General features: G+C 50.8%; 1 protein-coding gene across 1 annotated transcript in view; it reads right to left on the minus strand.

Moving 5' to 3' along the window:
- Positions 1 to 19,407, minus strand: part of LOC146026913 (uncharacterized) — an 81,412-nt gene that overhangs the window by 2,322 nt on the left and 59,683 nt on the right. The gene's annotated exons all lie outside the window — the stretch shown is intronic.

Here is a 19,407-nt window from a genome sequence, read left to right on the forward strand (position 1 = left end):
AGACTATGACGCTGGAAAACACTGTGAAGACTTGTAACTGAATTATAAATGATGCTGAACAACTCTGTAAGTCTGGGCAACTGTGGTTGAAAGACAATGCTGTAGAGCACTGTGAAGAGTTATGACTGTGGTTGAAAGACGATACTGTAGAACACTGTGAAGACTTGTGACTGTGATTTGAAGGCGATGCTGAAGAACTCTGTGAGGAGTGCTGGCAAGCACAGAACTATACCGTGGAGTGGGCTGGGCAAACCCCTGCAGCAACCTGGTTGGCGTGACGGGAGCACTGAACCACAACAGGATCACAGGATCTACTGCAGAGAAGCAAGGGTTAACTCAGGAGCACCTAGCCAGAGAACCTCACACCAGAAGGTAACTTGAATCACTGGCAGGAAGAAATAGGCCGAGCCCCCTTTTAGAGGACAGAACACACTGGATTGGCTGAAGAAAACCGCTAGAGGGGGATTGGAGAAACCTTGGTCTCCAACATGGCTGCCACCATGCAGTAGATGCCCGTGAGACCCCGGCTTACCTCCAACCGCCAAGACCTGAACCCTGTCTTCTGCATGTCCCTGCTCCTTGGTGCCCCAACCATACCAGATGGCCAGCAGGGATAGCACCGCGACCTGCGCTGGAGGCAAGTCTCCATGCGCTCACAAACTAGTCTTTTTGGTGCCCTGTACCAGAAAGATAATTGAACATTCCCCCCCCCCCCCTTTTTTTATTTTTCCACTAGGGACATAAAGCAAATGTCCTCATTGGTGAGTGGCATGACAGATTTCTATGCAGGGTCAGATAGTTCGTGAATAGAGTGTCTGACTGCAATACCACAGGCAATGGGTTAGAATCTGGGTATGTCATCATCATGAAACGTACTAAAGGACAGTGTGACAGAATAACAAAGCTAAGTTCATAATATTAGAAAAATAAGGGGTGAGGGCAGGAGACAGGTGCAGTCAGGATATACCAAGCTTCAAACATTAGGCAAGCTACAAGTGAAAGTAATTAAAACAGATAATTAATAAGTGCGGCTAACAGCGCCCTCTACACCGCAGTGCTATGAGCAGTGGCACCTTTCTCACCACCCTAGTTACAGCCCTGGTGGCACTGAATAAATGAGTGAGGGAATTGTACGTTACCATGGACATTGGCATGAAAGTGGAAATAACAGGGAATATTTTATTATAGGTATTTTCCTTTTCTTAGTTTGTTTTTACTACTATGTAATGCCCAGATATTTTTTTCCTGTATAAATTTATATCTGGGGAGGAGGGCGTTACACCCAGGCCCTCGCCCCGCTCTCCCATGGCTGCAATGTAGCCTGCTTCACCAGCAGCGGCTGCCATTTGATGGATTATCAGTCAGATCGGTACAGAAAGAGCCTCAGAAATGTGCAGACTACACCCACTCAGCCTGTCCTCTGGTACCGGGAACCCGGCGGTAATTACTCTGCTCATCCTGGAGATGAAGGGAACGTGTCACTCCATCAGACAATGACAGATCACTTCTGCTCCGGATAATACAGTCATTGCAGCTGTTTTATACAGCACTGTGCTCTGATCAGCCGATTCTGCTAAATAAATCCCCATCAGCAGAATCAGCAGCCACAGCTTTGGAGTACAGCGCGCGTTTGCATTGTACACCTGCACTACATGTCTCAGCAAGTAAGCACCTCTCATTACATGTACGTAGGGTGTGCAGTGTAGGGCAGGGACATTGGAATGCTGGCAGTCTCACGCCCCCCCCCCCCCCCCCCCAGTCCGAGGGACCAAATGATGTGAATCACGTCATTGTAGCTCCGCCCACCACTGTGCAATGCCTGAAATACTGGGGGCGTGGGCATAATGACGCAATTGCACTGGCCATGCTCCCAAACAGGAAGTTTCTCTGTAGCCCTGCCCCCACCTCGTTCCCGTCCCGCATGTAGCCCCGCCCCACTGCCTTATGAAGCTGGCGGGTAGGCCACGCTGGTGTAGGGTCCCTCCCCTATATATTGGTTAGCACATGTCACTGGGACAGTATGACATTTACCTGATTGGTTGCTATGGGAAACCTCTCCACTTTATTTCTCTCAAAGGTTTAATACATGTCACCCTTTGAGAAAAGAACTCAGTAGAGTTTCCTCCAAACACAGGAAACACATACAAACTCCACACAGAAGCACTGAACTCATGGCCTCAATGCCGTGACGCTGACCTAATGTCATGTAAAGACTGTAATCTCCCCGGCAACATCTAGAACTGGATATAGACAGACGACCGTATTCCTGAGCAGTTATCTCCAGCAGTGAGTGTAAGCTGTATTCAGGCGGGGACGGGTCATGCGATCGCCGCAGCACGAAGCGGCCTGCGCGGGTTAAAGGGTTAATGGGAACCCGCTGCCTTCCGTGCTAATGTGGATGAAATTATATTTATTTACATGTAGCCGTAATGAAATCTATTTATTACACAGCTTATCACCTCCCCAGAGCTGTAATTAGCCTCTGCGGCTGGATGTAGGGATGAGGCGGCACCGAGCGCGTCCTGGAATTAGTCTCGCTGGTTAATTCTGCGTTTATTATCACGCACCATACATAACTGTCACAGACTGGCCACGGCTGGCGCTCAGTAATGTGGCATGTGTCAGTATACGGAGGTACGCAGATTAGCAGATTTCCCAATTTGCAATGCAGTGCTTAGAGAAGTTTTGCTGTCTGTGATTATCAGGTAGGGATCGGGTACTCTTTACATAAGGTGCCCATACACTAGTAAGATTTATCGGTACTTATGTATTATCTGGGCTCCCATGTTAAATGCACCCCATTTTTTCATACCCCTACTATCCAACTACGCATGGAGTTGATTTTATATAGTGTGGCGAGCGCAGCGAGCCACCGCGCCCGAAGCGTGGCGAGCGCAGCGAGCCCCGCGAGGGGACGCGGTCTCATAAGAAAAACGGGAGCCCAGATATTACATAAGTACCGATTTATCTTCAGATCTAACTGGTTGGATAAAAAACATGTTTATGGATGAGTGACAGTTTGTCAGTTTTCCGGCATTTCCAAGCAAATGGTCAACTGTCATTTGCTGTCATCCATAACCATGTTTTTGTTCCAACCGGCCAAATCAGAAGATAAATCTGCGTGTGTATGGCCACCTTTAGAACGGCGCCCACGATTTTGATCGCGGGCATCGTTAGTAAAAAATCTTGGGCATCTCGGGCATTGAATGCACTAAAAAATCGGGTGAGATCAACCGACGAGATGCCCGCGATTTCCCATAGGGAACAATGTTAAATGTCTCAATTGACCCGATTTTCCTGTTCAATGCCTCAATTGACCCAATTTTTCCATAGGAAACAATGTTAAATGGGCCACAGAGGCCAAATAGGCACCCTGAAATGTATAATGGCCACCCGAATTGTTAACGCCACCCCACGATCAACGTCAACCCGATGCGTGGCGAGCGCAGCGAGCCCGCGAGGGGCGGCGGTACGCGTCCTACGACCTTTTCATACCCCCACTATCCACGTCGGCGTGGAGTTGAGAATAGAAAGTGTGGCGAGCGCAGCGAGCCACCGAGCCCGAAGCGTGGCGAGCGCAGCGAGCCCCGCGGACAGCTGTGAAGCCCGCGAGGGGACGTGAATACCTGTGAAGGTATCCGCGTCCCCTCGCGGGGCTCGCTGCGCTCGCCACGCTTCGGGCTCGATGGCTCGCTGCGCTCGCCACACTTTCTATTCTCAACTCCACGCCGACGTGGATAGTGGGGGTATGAAAAGGTCGTAGGACGCGTACCGCCGCCCCTCGCGGGCTCGCTACGCTTGCCACGCTTCGGGTTGACGTTGATCGTGGGGTGGCGTTAACAATTGTGGGGGCCATTATTCACTTCAGGGTGCCTATTTGGCCTCTGTGGCCCATTTAACATTGTTTCCTATGGAAAAATTGGGTCAATTGAGGCATTGAACAGGAAAATCGGGTCAATTGAGACATTTAACATTGTTCCCTATGGGAAATCTCGGGCATCTCGTCGGTCGCATCGCACCTGATTTTTTAGTGCATTCAATGCCCGAGATGGCCGAGATGGGCGCCCTTCTAAGTAAAGAGTACCAGGGATCGACCATTAATGATTAAAAAATCTTCGATGGTTCATGGCCGATGTAGAATAGTTTTGCCCTCGATGGGGGAGAACCATATGTTTTCCCTCCATCGATGTTAAGCATAAACTAATAGTTATAATTTTTATTTTATCCCCAAGGGGCCGGGACATGGATCATAGCTCCGCCCTTGAAACCCATTAACCACCACCCCTGTGTTTTCAATGGCCCACAGGCCAATCAAAATAGATGACCATTGATTGGTAAAAACATTGATGGTCATCCATTGCATAGTATGACACTATCGATGGCCAGTTGCACTATTGCCATCGATGGCAACCATTGATGGCAATGGCAACAATGGGTGCGTGCTGACTTTGTAGTTGAAAATGAAAGTAAAGTGATCCGCTCCTGAGCTCTTCAGCAGGAGTCAATGCATGACCCCCTCCTTTCCGACCCCAATGGCCTGCAGGCTGCACCAACTGAGGCAGCATAAGTAAATCTGCAGCTATTTTCTCAGTTTTTTTGCCCTTTTCCTGCCTACGTGATACCCTCTGCATTATGCTAGTACTGCTTACGTTACCAGACCTTACTGCCCTTCTTTCCATACCCTCCAACTGTACCGAATTTGCCAATACAGTACCGGTTTTTAACGGTCTGTACCGGCAAATAAAATCTGTACCGAATGTACCGTTTTTTGTGCCTCCTGCTGGCTCCAGGCTGTCAGTGGTGAAATCATCCTCTGGCCAAAAGTTCCCTGATCCCTGACCTAGACCTACAGTATCAACCACATACTGGGGACAATATTTAATATTCAATTAATATTCAATTCTATGAAAATGCCTCATTTTGGCCCCATCCTATCTGTTCAAAGCGTGATTCGCTGCATATTGCTGCAAGGGGTGGGGCCAGGTGGCATGAGTAGCCTGGCTCCGCCCCCATCAGCTGACTCCTGCACAGGGTTAGGGATGGCCATCGTTGCAATTGGCCATCTGCAACTGGCCATCGATAGTGCTAAACTATGCAATGGCTGACCATCGATATTTTTACATATCGATGGTCAGCCATTGTGTTTGATTGATTGGCCTGTGGGCCAATCAAAACATGGGGGCGGGGCTTCGTGGGTGTTGGGGGGCCGAGCTGTGCTCTGTGTCCCGGCACTTTAAAAAAAAAAAGCAAAACATAGTTTTGCTGTTCCATCGATGGAGGGAAACCATCTGATTCTCCCCCATCGATGGCAAAAGTATTCAACATTGGGAATGAACCATCGATGATTTTGAATCATTGATGGTTGATGGCCATCCCTACACAGGGTTGCTTACCCTCCTGGAATGGCCTGGAGGGTCCCCTCCAACCCTCCCTGCTAGTTCCTAAACTAAACCTCATTTGCATTCATACACTATCTACTTTCTGCTTATAATACAACGTGCAGATTGTGGGTCCCCCATACCACACACACACCCCCCAGGGTTGTGTCTGTCTCTGTTCCTTTCCTCGCTCTGTGGCAATATGCTGAACATGCCTCTCGCGGTCACATGCGGCTCTGATAAACGATGTATTAGGGACAAGGACATTTCAATCCCAGGCACAGCCGTCGTCGTGCTTCTGACACTTCAGCCGAGGTCCTACTGTCACTTCTCCATTTACCACATCTCTCCCAGCAAGATCCCCCAGCACCTGTCACCGCGTGTCACAGTGACTCAGTGTTACTGTAATGTCTCACTTATCCTCACACGTCCCATAGATGCTGAACCGTCTGCGGCTGCGATCAGGGCTCCCGGGGGGAAGGACGCAGTGTGTGTGTGTGTGTGTGGGGGGGTGTCTAGAGTCCGCAGAACAGACTTTTATCTGGGCGAAGACGTATGTTGTAAAGTTGGTGCTCGGGGCAGGGAAAAGTTGGGTCCAACATTCAGCATAATTAAAATGCCAACTCCAATTAAACCCTGTAATGTAACGAGGTGCATTGTTCTGATGTCTGTATGTTACACTGCAGGACGGTAAAGGCAAATAAGTGATGCGAAGTGAGGTGTTCCTGGGATACGTACAGACATGTATGTATCTCAGAAAGGAACACGCCATATGGTCCCCACGGAATCATCCCACAATGCAAGGGGATGCAGTTACAATCCCGGCGGTCGGGATCCCGGCGTTCAGAATCCCGACCGCCGAAATGCCGACACATTCTCCCTCCGTGGGTGTCCACGACACCCCTGGAGGGAGAATAAATTAGTGTGCCGAGCGTAGCGAGGCACCGGACCCGCTGCGTGGCGAGCGCAGCGAGCCCGCAAGGGGGGGCGATCCACGTCCCCCCCTTGTCGGCATTTCGGCTGTCGGGATTCCGGCGTCGGGATTCTGAACGCCGGGATCCCGACCGCCGGGATTCAATACTGAATCCAATGCAAGTTCCAGAGCTGCAGACAGGCCTGCCATCAGAAATTGTGGGGCCTGGGACTGACAGGTGGCAGCAGCTTCTCAGGACCTTCCGAGTCCTCAGCCTCTGGCATGCTTTTTACTTGGAGGAGTGTATATATATACAGGTTCATTGAGAAGACAGGTGTTTCACCACAGGTGCTGACAATCATACATTACCAGGGAAGCCCAGGAACAGAGCATTGTGTCCTCCTGGAGAGGGGCATGCTGGGAGGTATGAATAATGTATTATTGCCAGCACCTGTGGGGAGCCAGGTAACTGATAAAAAAGGTGTCACCACAGGTGCTGGCAATCATACATTACCAGGGAAGCCCAGGAACAGAGCATTGTGTCCTCCTGGGGAAGGGCATGCTGGGAGGTAAGGATAATGTAGGATTGCCAGCACCTGTGGGGAGGTAGGCAACTGATAAGAAAGGTGTCACCACAGGTGCTGGCAATCCTACATTACCAGGGAAGCCCAGGAGCAGAGCATTGTGTCCTCCTGGAGAGGGGCATGCTGGGAGGTATGGATAATGTATGATTGCCAGCACCTGTGGGGAGCTAGGTAACTGATAAGAAAGGTGTCACCACAGGTGCTGGCAATCATACATTACCAGGGAAGCCCAGGAGCAGAGCATTGTGTCCTCCTGGAGAGGGGCATGCTGGGAGGTATGGATAATGTATGATTGCCAGCACCTGTGGGGAGCTGGGTAACTGATAAGAAAGGTGTCACCACAGGTGCTGGCAATCCTACATTACCAGGGAATTCCAGGAACAGAGCATTGTGTCCTCCTGGAGAGGGGCATGCTGGGAGGTATGGATAATGTATGAGTGCCATCACCTGTGGGGAGCTAGGTAACTGATAAGAAAGGTGTCACCACAGGTGCTGGCATTCATACATTACCAGGGAAGTCCGGGAACAGAACGGAGAGGGGCATGCTGGGAGGTATGGACCTAGGGATGTGACAACAACAGCTAAACCTAGATGTTACCATGGACACGTCATCAATATAATAATTGGCAACAAAATATGAATATTTCATTGTTTTTGAATACTTTGGGGTAGATTTGCCAATCAACCTCTAGTCATTTGTGACAACTCAGAGCACCCTATGGAACATCGACCTCTGGACATCAATGTGCGCAACACAATGATGTTTGATGCCAGTCTCTAGCAGGGCATGCTGGCGCAAACTGCAGCTGCAGCAACAGGCAAGCTCGTTTTTTTTGGTGGAACCCACAAATCTCTTGAAACCTAGGGCCTAATTCAGATCTGTTTGTCCAGCTGGGCGACGTTTGGGCTACTGCACATGTGCGACGCCCGGCTCCAACGGCTTTGTCAAATATTTCTATTCGCAATCCGATCACAGCGTGATTGACAGGAAGTGGGCGTGGGGGTGGATCCTGGTGTTTCATCCCGCAAAAATGGTGGGCGCGCCCAATGAAACACTGGGAGTGTCTGGGAAACCGCAGGTGTTAATGTACCCATACACATCCATTTGCAAGCATACAAACCTATTCGCAAGCAGGGATTTCACGGGGCAGGGTGCGGATACAGGCCTGCTCGCACGGCAACCAAATTCAAATATATGGCTAACGCTGCTCCTCACCAATATGGGGGGACTTCAAGTGACTTGCACACCAGGGACCGCTAGATGGCACCCGCCAGAGAAGTGTTGCTCCATTCAGCCACGTGCAGCCTCTGGCGCCGAATTACTGCCATATTGTTCCGTCATATTGCTGGGCTGGTGACGAGTTCCATTATACTACAGGATGTCCGACATTTCATGACCATGGGCTTGGACAGTTTAGTTCCCCGGGCTGTTTTGGCACTACAAGTCCCAGGATGGCTGTTAGGGATTGAAGCGACAAAAGGGTTCTGGCTATGTATGCCTCCCTGTTTATCGCTGTGGGTGACAGAATGGGTCTGGATGTTTTTTCTCAATGATTCTCAGGATGAGAATTAATGAGGAAATCCTCACACATGGTACGTCAGGCCGTTTACGTCTCCGGCTCGGAGCTGCCCCAGGCCCATCACAGAGGTTCCTGCCCTAATCACAGACCACTGCTGGCTGACAGCCTAATTAATCCAATAATCTGCGACTTCATCTCTGTCTGCAGCCGGGCTGTGTGACTTGAGTCTAATGAGAGGGTAAATCGTGTATTTCCTCATTGTCAACAGTCCTGATTCTGCTTCTAATTATCACACGGAGGGTGTGCGGGATTGGGAGAATCCCAGGATCCGCCGGGGGCATGTGCTGATATGTGATATAAATATGCATGTACATATAGCCTGTAGCTGGCCTCCTTATGTCCTGCTCTTGGATCACTGGGCAGCTGCCTAAAGTGCACTGATTGTGAGCCCAACATTTCTCTACATACAACAGAGAGAGACGATGTACAGTATCACCACAAGTCTATAGTCCTGTATTCTAGTTCAGCACCTCGGACAGCGGCCCATCTAAAGGTCCCCAAATACAGGTCCGACTTGTCGTTCCCTTCAACTCCCCCAACAGTTCCCCGGGAGGGTTGCATACGATTTGCCACTTAATGTTCCATTTTTTTTTTTAAGGTAAAGGAATCCTGGGGAGCTACTGGCAAGGAGGAGATTTGAAAACTGCATTCAAAAGAATGGAGGCTGCTGATTGGCTGGAAGAGTTCTTTCAGCCAATCAGCGGCACTTATTCCTACCACAGCGGCTGGGGGGGAGGTCTCTGAGGATCAGAGCAGGAGGGCACACACCTACGGATCGGGTGCGATACATCACGGGTGTTAAAAAGCACCCACAATGTGCCACTGATGCATCCAATCTGACAGATCATACAATATGTCCTGTACATATGATCCATCGGCTCCGATACGGAGGAACGCGCATCGGATCGGATGTCTAACACATCCGATTTGGCCTATTTTCATCCGATATATCGGCTCGATTTAATGAAATTAGATGAAAACTGGTCAATCTGGGCCTGTGTATGGGGGCCTTAAGGGCCTTATTCTGACTGACACTAGCAGATATGCAGACGGGTCCTGCGGAAACCTGCAAACTACGCCATAGGAAATGCTGAGTGCGAATCTTCCCCATCATACGTGGATATCTGCAAACTGCGCGTACGCAGAAGGAATCCACATCATGCCCACTGAACGGACCATTTATGCGCACACTGCTAACCGCCTCCCAGTCCCCACCCAGGAAACCCACCTACTACCCCCTACCTTTATCATACCGCCTGAAGCAATTGCAACAACTCCTTTGTGCGTACCCTCTGTGGTTACTCATGCCACATCAGGGTTTCTGAACATTTCCTCCGTACACATTCAGAAAATGCTAAACTATGTGAACATTGGCACTGAATCAGGCCCCTACATCCGCAGGGTATACGTTATTGTTTGAGATTTCCCCACTGCTGCACACACTACAGGTAAATGTACATGTATGTCCTATGGCGTGTGCACGAGTTATGTCACTGACTTGTCCGACAAGCAAAGGGTTTGATAAATGTACGAGTTGCGCTGATTCCTGATATCTGCCAATAGGCTGCCTTATGGATTGATTGATCATCCTGTCATGATTGATTGTCTGCCCTGCGGTGTCTCCTGACTACAAATCACTGTTACTTAGTTATCCGGATGCTCTTCAGAATGAACCGAGAAGATCCAATGTCTACAAATCCTACCCCCTATCGTGATCACATCAGCCCGATAGCTCTTCACTGGCATGATTATTGTAATACATTGCAGGTATACAGCAGCATCATGGGAAAAGCACCTGTCCCCCCCGCCGCCCGAATACCCGCTCTACACCTGCTCGCACAGTGGAAAAATGATTACATGGTTACTCACCATCGAATTACTTTCTTCGCAGATAAAAGTAAGCCTGGACTTTTATACTGGCCGTTGTTCTGCGAATTGGGGGCGGGCACTGACGTCATCTGCCCGAGCCGGCAAGGGAACAGCAGCGTTCGCAGTGTTTCCATCGGAGAGGGGGCCGAAGGGCTGAATCAGCCCCATACTGAGAAAGCCTCCGCTATCCTCTTCATCTCACAGATAATGACTGCGAGTGTGGAGGGCTCTCTATTCCTCTCACAAGAACCCTTGAAGGGCTGTGTTGTCTCCTCTCACCGTAACCACCTCAGAGATCTTCACTGGTCCGCTATGCAGAGATAACTCAGATGTATCAAGCTTCAAAAGTGATAAAATGGAGAGTGACACACAGACAGCCAATCAGCTCTCACCTGTCATATTACAGACTGGGTTTGAAAAATAACAGGTAGGAGCTGATTGGCTGTCTATCACTATCCACTTTATCACTTTTTTGAAGCTTGACTAAGGACTGTGCTACAGCAGGAGCCACGTGTCCGGACATATGCCGACGCTGGCTGACGGATCTCAGGGATTTAACAAACAATTATTAGTATTTAAATAATAAGAGTATTCTCTAAGGGCCTTATTCTAGTTCATTCTTTCTGACAAAATCCTTCTTAGATGGACAAAACCATGTGCACTGCGGGTGGGGCAGATGTAACTTGTGCAGAGAGAATTAGATTTGGGTGGGGTTTTTCTTCAAAGTGAGATCTATATTGCAGTGTAAAATCATGCAGTCAGTATTTACCCTGCACAGAAACAAAAAAACTCACCCAAATCTAATTCTCTCTGCACATGTTACATCTGCCCCCTGCAGTGCACATGGTTTTGTCCATCTAAGAAGGATTTTGTCAGAAAGAATGAACTAGAATAAACCCCATATATCCAGAGTGAGTATATTGGGGCCTTTGTAAAGGCTGGTTGTCAGCATTTAATAAAACGGTACTTGTTTCCTAAAACGGCCACACTGATGTTGATCGGGTCGGTCGCATCGATCGCATCGCATGCGACCAAATCGCATGCGATGCGACCGACGCAATGGTCCCGATTTTTACATTGATTGAAATGTGAATAGGGTCCCTGGGACCCGATTTTACATTGGATTCAATGTAAAATTCTCCCCAGACCCCAATTTTAACCCCCTCAACGGCACCCCACGATTGACGCCAACCCGGAGCGTGGCGAGCGGCGGCGGTACGCGTCCTCCGACCTTTTCATAACCCTACTATCCACGTCGGCATGGAGTTGAGAATATAAAGTGTGGCGAGCGAAGCGAGCCACCGAGCCCGAAGCGTGGCGAGTGCAGCGAGCCCCGCAAGGGGACACGTATAACTTCACAGGTCGTAGGACGCGTACCGCCGCCCCTCGCGGGCTCGCTACGCTCGCCACGCTTCGGGTTGGCGGCAATCGTGGGGTGGCGTTCACAATGGGGGGGGGCATATACAATGAGAACTGGGCCATATTGGCCCATTTCACATTTTTTTCCTGATTACAATGTTAAAAATATTTTAACATTGAACCCTATGGCAAAATCGGGTGCATCGCGTCGGTCGCGTCACGTGCCATGTTAATGCACCCGACCAACGCGATGGACCCGATTTTTCCTTTGCCGGCAAAATGAACCTGATTTCAAAGGAAATCGGGTCCATCAGGGGTAATCGTGTACCTTAAGTTAAGGTACACGATTACCCCCCATGGTGGCCGTTCTAGGAAACAAGTACCAATAAAACAGTAGAATTTGCCGCAGAAGACGTAGGGCAGGCCTGTCCAAACTATGGCCCTCCAGCTGCTGTGAAACTACAAGTCCCATCATGCCTTGCCACAGTTTTGCTTCTAGGGAATGCTAAAACTATGGCAAGGCATGCTGGGATGTGTAGTAACACAACATCTGGAGGGCCATAGTTTGGACATGCCTGACGTAGGGGATCTGGATGATAGGTTAACAGCCAATAGGTTGACGCAATATGGTCAACATGCACAAAATCAACATGGACAAAGAGTCAATGTTTCAATGGTCATGAGTTTTTTGCCTTTTTTCCCCCTACCCAGATGTAGAGAAGGGGTAACAGATTTATGGCATTTCACAGTCAGCAACAGCTAATTTGTACCCCAACAGGTCATGTTTTTTGGATGTCTTTAACCATGTACGGGTGAGTTCTGCGTTGCTGGGTCAGTAACTATCCCACCTGCTACCACAGACAGAGACCCTGAAACCATGACCTGTTGCGGATACCTTGAGAATTGTGCTCAAGAACTACTGTCGTAAGCCATACCACAATGATGACAGTGAGAATCTGGTTGCTATGGGTTACAGCATCTTCTTTTTGCACAATTGACAGTGCACCCTGTTTCCTAAATTCCCCCCATTACGTGTGTGTCACTGACATCAGGCGATGACGTTCTGTTGACTCCGGAAACCTCAGCTCTTGGCTAAGGAGAATGAGCGTGAGGAGATAAGGAGCACGGAGACCCCGCAGCGCTGGCAAGTAATGAGGCAGCTGCCTAGGTGGTCACAGATGCGTCCGTGGTGGCGTCTTCCAGGCAGAAAGTGGCTCTTGTTTTTCAGCACAAATGTACAATGAGACCAGGTCCTTTTATCATTAACCCAGTGGCTTTAAGGACATCCATTGCGGAGCACAGATGGTTAAAATTTGAAATATCACTGCGGTACTAATTAAGTCACCTGTGCTCATTCCTGGATATCCTGAAAACCTGGACTGCATTTACCGCTTAAGCTGTAGATTGCGACCGGGCAGTGACGGGTTAATAGCGAGCGTGCAGACCATCACATTACAGCTGCACATAGGCATCTTGGGGTTGTAATTAAGAATAAAATGAAATAATAGAAGAAGGAGCCAGTGGCCGCAGGCTGGGGGTATCGCACATTATCCTGCAAACAGAGGCAAAGAAGGGGAAAATCTCACTGGTTCATTACAATAACTCATGGAAATGCCAACACTCTCCCTGCTGCTTAATATCCCGCCTCTGACTGCTAATAAATGATTCCTCCGCGAGCGGGCAGCTCCGTAACGAGCTGGCGGAATATTGCTCCGGGCAAATCGTGGGTACTGTGTGCTTAACCCTTCCGCTGCCAGGCTCCTGCGCCAGGAGGAAGCAGACACACTCCCTGAGAGAGGATCAAGGCTGTAATGCTAAATCAGGAGTTACCGTAGTACTATATACAATCTCCCATCCAGGGCTGCCATCAGAAATTGTGGGTCCGGGACTGACAGAATAGGCAGGGCCCCCCGTCCTGTTCTCGAACACCTGGAATGCCTGGTGAGACCTCCGGTGTCTGTATCACTGACCGCACTACTCTACCTCTACATTGCTTCCAGGGAAATGTGAACTTTGAATACTGTATAGACCCCAGTTCCGGGCCCCCTTTCTGTCTGGGCCCAGGACCAGAGTCCCCGCAGCCCCTCTGCTACTATCAATCATCATCAGCTGTGCTCATTTCCCACTGGGATATGGTCACAATGGAGGTTATTCTGATTGAAGCGGTAACGGCCGCTTGCGGCCGTTCCGCCGATGTTTTCGGTCTGCGCATGTGCAGAGGGCACTCTGCGCATGTGCAGGCGAAATCGCCGCACAAGTTTTTTGACCGCCGCAAAGGGGGTGGATAGGGGCGTGAGGGGCTACTAAGCCTCATTTACATATGCATACGCCCCGCGTTTCATGGGCGTTCCCATGCAAACGCGGGGCGTATGCATGGTAATGAGGCTGTGACGCGTGGGTACAGGGCGGGCATCTGACATCGCCGGATGTCAGCTGCCCGCCCCCATACAAGATTTCACACGGACAAGTGTCCGTGTGGTCTTGTGTTGCGGGACCTGGTGGAGCGTGCGGCCCTGCATTCGATGTTCGGCGACCATCGAATGCAGGGGCTGCTCCCACCATGGAGGAGGCGTATCCCCGTACACATTCATGCGGATCGCCACATGTCCGCGTACGGACGGCCGTGGCGATCCGTATGGAAGGCGGGGATTCGCCTGGTGCGGTCAGAGCCGCATATGCGGCTCCGGCCGCACCGATCAGAATAAGGGCCTAGGTCAGGGTTGCCTACTACTGGAGGGAGCAGCCAGTTCAGTGAGGCGGGGGGGGGTGGAGCCGCCGATGAGGCGGGATGGGGGCGGGGCGGCCGACGGATCATCCGGAGTGGGGGCATGCTCAGCACAATTGCGTCCTCATTACCATCCCCCCCCCCCCGGTGTTTCCGGTATTGCGCACCAAGGGGCAGGGCTACAAAGATGTGATTTGCATCATTTGCTCCCACAGACCCCCTGCCAAGGGGGGTCCCGGGAAACTGGCCACATTCCGGGAGGGTAGGCAACCCTGCACTAGGTTGACCCTACGAAGATCGACTTACATTATGTCGACCACTGAAAGTCGACAGGTATTATGTTGACACCTGAAATAGGTTGACATGGCTAAGGTTGGAATTGGAAAGTCGACACAATCATTAGGTCAACAATACGAAGGTCCGCAGCCAAAAGGTCAACATTACTTTTTTCACTTTTCTTGAGCCGACATGTGCCGACAGGCGGTATTTCATGCCCTACCATCCACTGAGGCATGCTGGGAGAATAGAGTAGTGCGCTGAGCGCAGTGAGCCGTGCGAGGGGACACGGTATACTTACACGGTGTCCATGTCAACTATGTCAACATTCAGGACCCAAAAAAGTGAAAAACGAATGTCAATCTTTTGACTGTCAACCTTCCCATTGCCGACCTAATGCTTGCGTTGACCTTCCGACCTCAGCTATGTCAAACTATTTCAGGTGTTGGCATACCTAATGTACATCGACCATACAGTCAGCCCTATGGCTCGCACCCTTGTCACTCACGCCAAACCCTTTGCCCTTTTGTAAGTAGACAGAGCCCTATAGAGGACACTAAGGGGTTAATGTACTAAGATGGGGTTACATTGAAGATGGAGGTTGCCCATAGCAACCAATTAGATTTGATCTATTATCTTCTAGAAGGTGCCCAATAGAGTAGAATCTGATTGGTTGCTATGGGCACAGACATCGCCCGGTTTATGGCTGCTCATTGGTTTCCATTCATGCCTATTCTCCCTGAAGTTGCTTGTGGCTCTGGATTTTTCGGTTAGTCCCCTGCACCCCGGGAGAGTAGCATCCGGCCCGCTTCCTAGTGAAGCATATTGTGCATTGTAGGGAAATGGGTGCAGTGTAGAAGCATATTTGTCACTGCCGCTAATTCTGCAGAGATCCGAGTGCTGCACCCAGACCATCGGATTACCATCGTGGCCATCGGTTGCTAGGAAACCAGACCATGGACAAATTCAGGCCCAAGTGCTCCCATGGGAACTTGCACGGGAGTGCAATGTTTCCTAACTGCGCACCATCGAATGATACATAAATATACGTTCGCAGCCGTGCGGGTGAATTCGCCATGCGAAGGGGGGCCGGCGTCTGTGCGAACGGCGGTTGAGCTAATGCAGCTCTGCATGTGAATCAGAATAACCTCCCGTGGTGTCCCTGGTGTTAGACCAGGTATTAGACCTGAATTACCCCCAATGTGCGGTAAGAGGACACATGACTTTATTCAGGCTTATTCACAATATGCGCTCATTCGCACAGGGGCCGATGTTTTTTTTATTGCGCATGCGCATTTCTTCACAAGGCGGGGTTTGGTGGACTTGCAGGGCTACGAATGTGCAGCCTTGTGAACCAACCTGAATAACCTCCACAAAGCTCAGTCACCACGGCTACTGCTTACCATAAGCAGCTGGAACTATTACACTCCCCCCGGGATCCTGTAACAGCACCACTACCCCCGGCTGGGGCCAGAGAACGACACGACGCAGAGTTCTGGGATTTCCTCCTGTTCGGGTCAGTGTGTAATGGACGTCTGAACTTTTCACTTCCATGTGGAACAGAATAATCCAACCGAGCCAGTGATGGAGGGCGGACGTGGGAGGTGTCACAGGATCTCTGGGGGGGGGGGATATAGGAATAAATCTACGGTATATCACAGGGTCATGGTTTAGAAGTGGGAGAAGCCATGTATAATGTGAGAAAGCTTCTGTCACTATTCTGTCCCCTGAGTGGGCACTGCCTGCCTGTCTCCTGTCTGTGCCCGCCGTGTTACTGGTACAGAGCTGGAGATGCCGTTACACAAAAAAACTTTAACTCACATTTATTTAGTAACCAGATCACATTTCCCATTCTTATAATGGGAAATGTAATCTGGCTGAGTTTACTTAAAGAAAAAATAAAAATATTCCAGTAAGTTCTGTGATAATAAACTGTGAATTCCCTACCCATGCACAGCTTTCTCTGCCCCTAGGCTAAACAGCGCCTGCTCTTTTGGCACTGTGGGGGCAGAGCCATGCTGATTAGATCATGAAGCCACGCCCCCATGCAGCCCACCTTTCCGCCGCCCACGGCCTCTATGCACCGGCCGCGTTGTCCCCTCTCAGCAGCAAAGTAGGCAATTATGACCACAAATAGAGAAGCATAAGATACGAGTGTTCCCCAGTCTCCATTCTGAGCAAAAGCAAAACTCTATATAAAACAAACCCACATTCTAATGTTTATTGTACAATGTAAATGTCTCGTCTCTCATTAGCTTGTACGGGATACGCCGGGGATGCAGCGAACCCAGTAATTCTGCTCATTACATAGAGTAAAGTATTTAGAATTGAGTGAATGTAAAGGTTATTTAGCCCCTGGAGTGGACAGACTGCTGCAAATACTATTTTATTATGTTCAGCAAGTTTCCTGCAGAGTATCTCAGCAATAGTCACAATGCCTGCGCTCTATCACACTGACGCACTCCCTCAACCCGCATCCTGTACTCTATCGCTCTGACACGCTCCCTTACCCTGCAGCCTGTGCTCTATCACTCTGACATGCTCCTTCACTCCGCAGCCTGCGCTCTATCACACTGATGCACTCTCTCACCCCGCACTCTGCGCTTAAGCAAACTGGTGCACTCCCTCACCCAGCGTCCTGCGTTCTATCACTCTGACACGCTCCCTTACCCGGCAGCTCTATCACACTGACGCACTCCCTCACCCCGCAGCCTGCGCTTTATCACACTGACGCACTCTCTCACCCCGCAGCCTGTGCTCTATCACGCTGACGCACTCTCTCACCCTGTGCTCTGCGCTTTAGCAAACTGATGCACTCCCTCACCCTGCTTCCTGCATTCTATCACTCTGACACGCTCCCTTACCCTGCAGCCTGCGCTCTATCACACTGACGCACTCCCTCACCCCGCAGCCTGCGCTTTATCACACTGACACACTCTCTCACCCCGCAGCCTGTGCTCTATCACACTGATGCACTCTCTCACCCCGCACTCTGCGCTTTAGCAAACTGGTGCACTCCCTCACCCAGCGTCCTGCGTTCTATCACTCTGACACGCTTCCATACCCTGCAGCTCTATCACACTGACGCACTCCCTCACCCCGCAGCCTGTGCTCTATCACACTGACGCACTCTCTCACCCCGCGCTCTGCGCTTTAGCAAACTGATGTACTCCCTCACCCTGCTTCCTGCGTTCTATCACTCTGACACGCTCCCTTACCCTGCAGCCTGCGCTCTATCACACTGACGCACTCCCTCACCCCGCAGCCTGCACTCTATCACACTGATGCGCTAATACTTACGCAGTCCCTCATGCCCCGGGCTGTGCTCTATTACATGACATGGGTGTGTTAGGAGGTAGATGTTGGCAGGCGGGTGTGGGTGTGTTAGGGGGTAGTGGATGGCAGGCTGGTGTGGGTGTGTTAGAGGGTACAGGGTGGCAGGCTGGTGTGGGTGTGTTAGGGGGTAGAGGGTGGCAGGCTGGTGTGGGTGTGTTAGGGGGTAGAGGGTGGCAGGCTGGTGTGGGTGTGTTGGGGGGTAGAGGGTGGCAGGCTGGTGTGGGTGTGTTAGGGGGTAGAGGGTGGCAGGCTGGTGTGGGTGTGTTAGGGGGTAGAGGGTGGCAGGCTGGTGTGGGTGTGTTAGGGGGTAGAGGGTGGCAGGCTGGTGGTGTGGGTGTGTAAGGGGGTAGAGGGTGACAGGCTGGTGGTGTGGGTGTGTTAGGGGGTAGAGGGTGACAGGCTGGTGGTGTGGGTGTGTTAGGGGGTAGAGGGTGACAGGCTGGTGGTGTGGGTGTGTTAGGGGGTAGAGGGTGGCAGGCTGGTGTGGGTGTGTTAGGGGGTAGAGGGTGGCAGGCTGGTGGTGTGGGTTTGTTAGGGGGTAGAGGGTGGCAGGCTGGTGTGGGTGTGTTAGGGGGTAGAGGTTGGCAGGCTGGTGTGGGTGTGTTGGGGGTAGAGGGTGTGGGTGTGTTGGGGGGTAGAGGGTGGCAGGCTGGTGTGGGTGTGTTAGGGGTAGAGGATGGCAGGCTGGTGGTGTGGGTGTGTTAGGGGGTAGAGGGTGGCAGGCTGGTGTGGGTGTGTTAGGGGGTAGAGGGTGGCAGGCTGGTGTGGGTGTGTTAGGGGGTAGAGGGTGTAGGTGTGTTGGGGGTAGAGGGTGGCAGGCTGGTGTGGGTGTGTTAGGGGGTAGAGGGTGGCAGGCTGGTGTGGGTGTGTTAGGGGGTAGAGGGTGTAGGTGTGTTGGGGGTAGAGGGTGGCAGGCTGGTGTGGGTGTGTTAGGGGGTAGAGGGTGGCAGGCTGGTGTGGGTGTGTTAGAGGGTACAGGGTGGCAGGCTGGTGTGGGTGTGTTGGGGGTAGAGCGTGGCAGGCTGGTGTGCTCCTGTGGTTGCCAGGAACATGGGCTGATGTGGATGTGGATGGTATGAAAGTATTAAAAAAGAGTTTAAAATATGAGCAAAATCCCCCAAAACTCACGTCAACCCTTAACGTGCCAACCCCAGCCATGTCAGCATTTCGCTTGTGAGAAATTGTGAGCACATCAGCCATATGATATCGACTTATTGATCGTCACCGACATAATTGACTACCATCCAGATACCAGCTGAGCCAACAATAATTCCTTTATTAAAAATATTCTGTTGTCTTATTTTTGCTAATATCATTATGCCTCTATTGGTGGTACAGGTAATTATTATATTCATTCTTTTTATTACCCCTAAGGAAGATTTTTCTC

Source organism: Crinia signifera, chromosome 8 (genome assembly GCF_055691185.1).
Source record: "Crinia signifera chromosome 8, ASM5569118v1, whole genome shotgun sequence".
In the NCBI taxonomy this organism is placed as follows: Eukaryota; Metazoa; Chordata; class Amphibia; order Anura; family Myobatrachidae; genus Crinia; species Crinia signifera.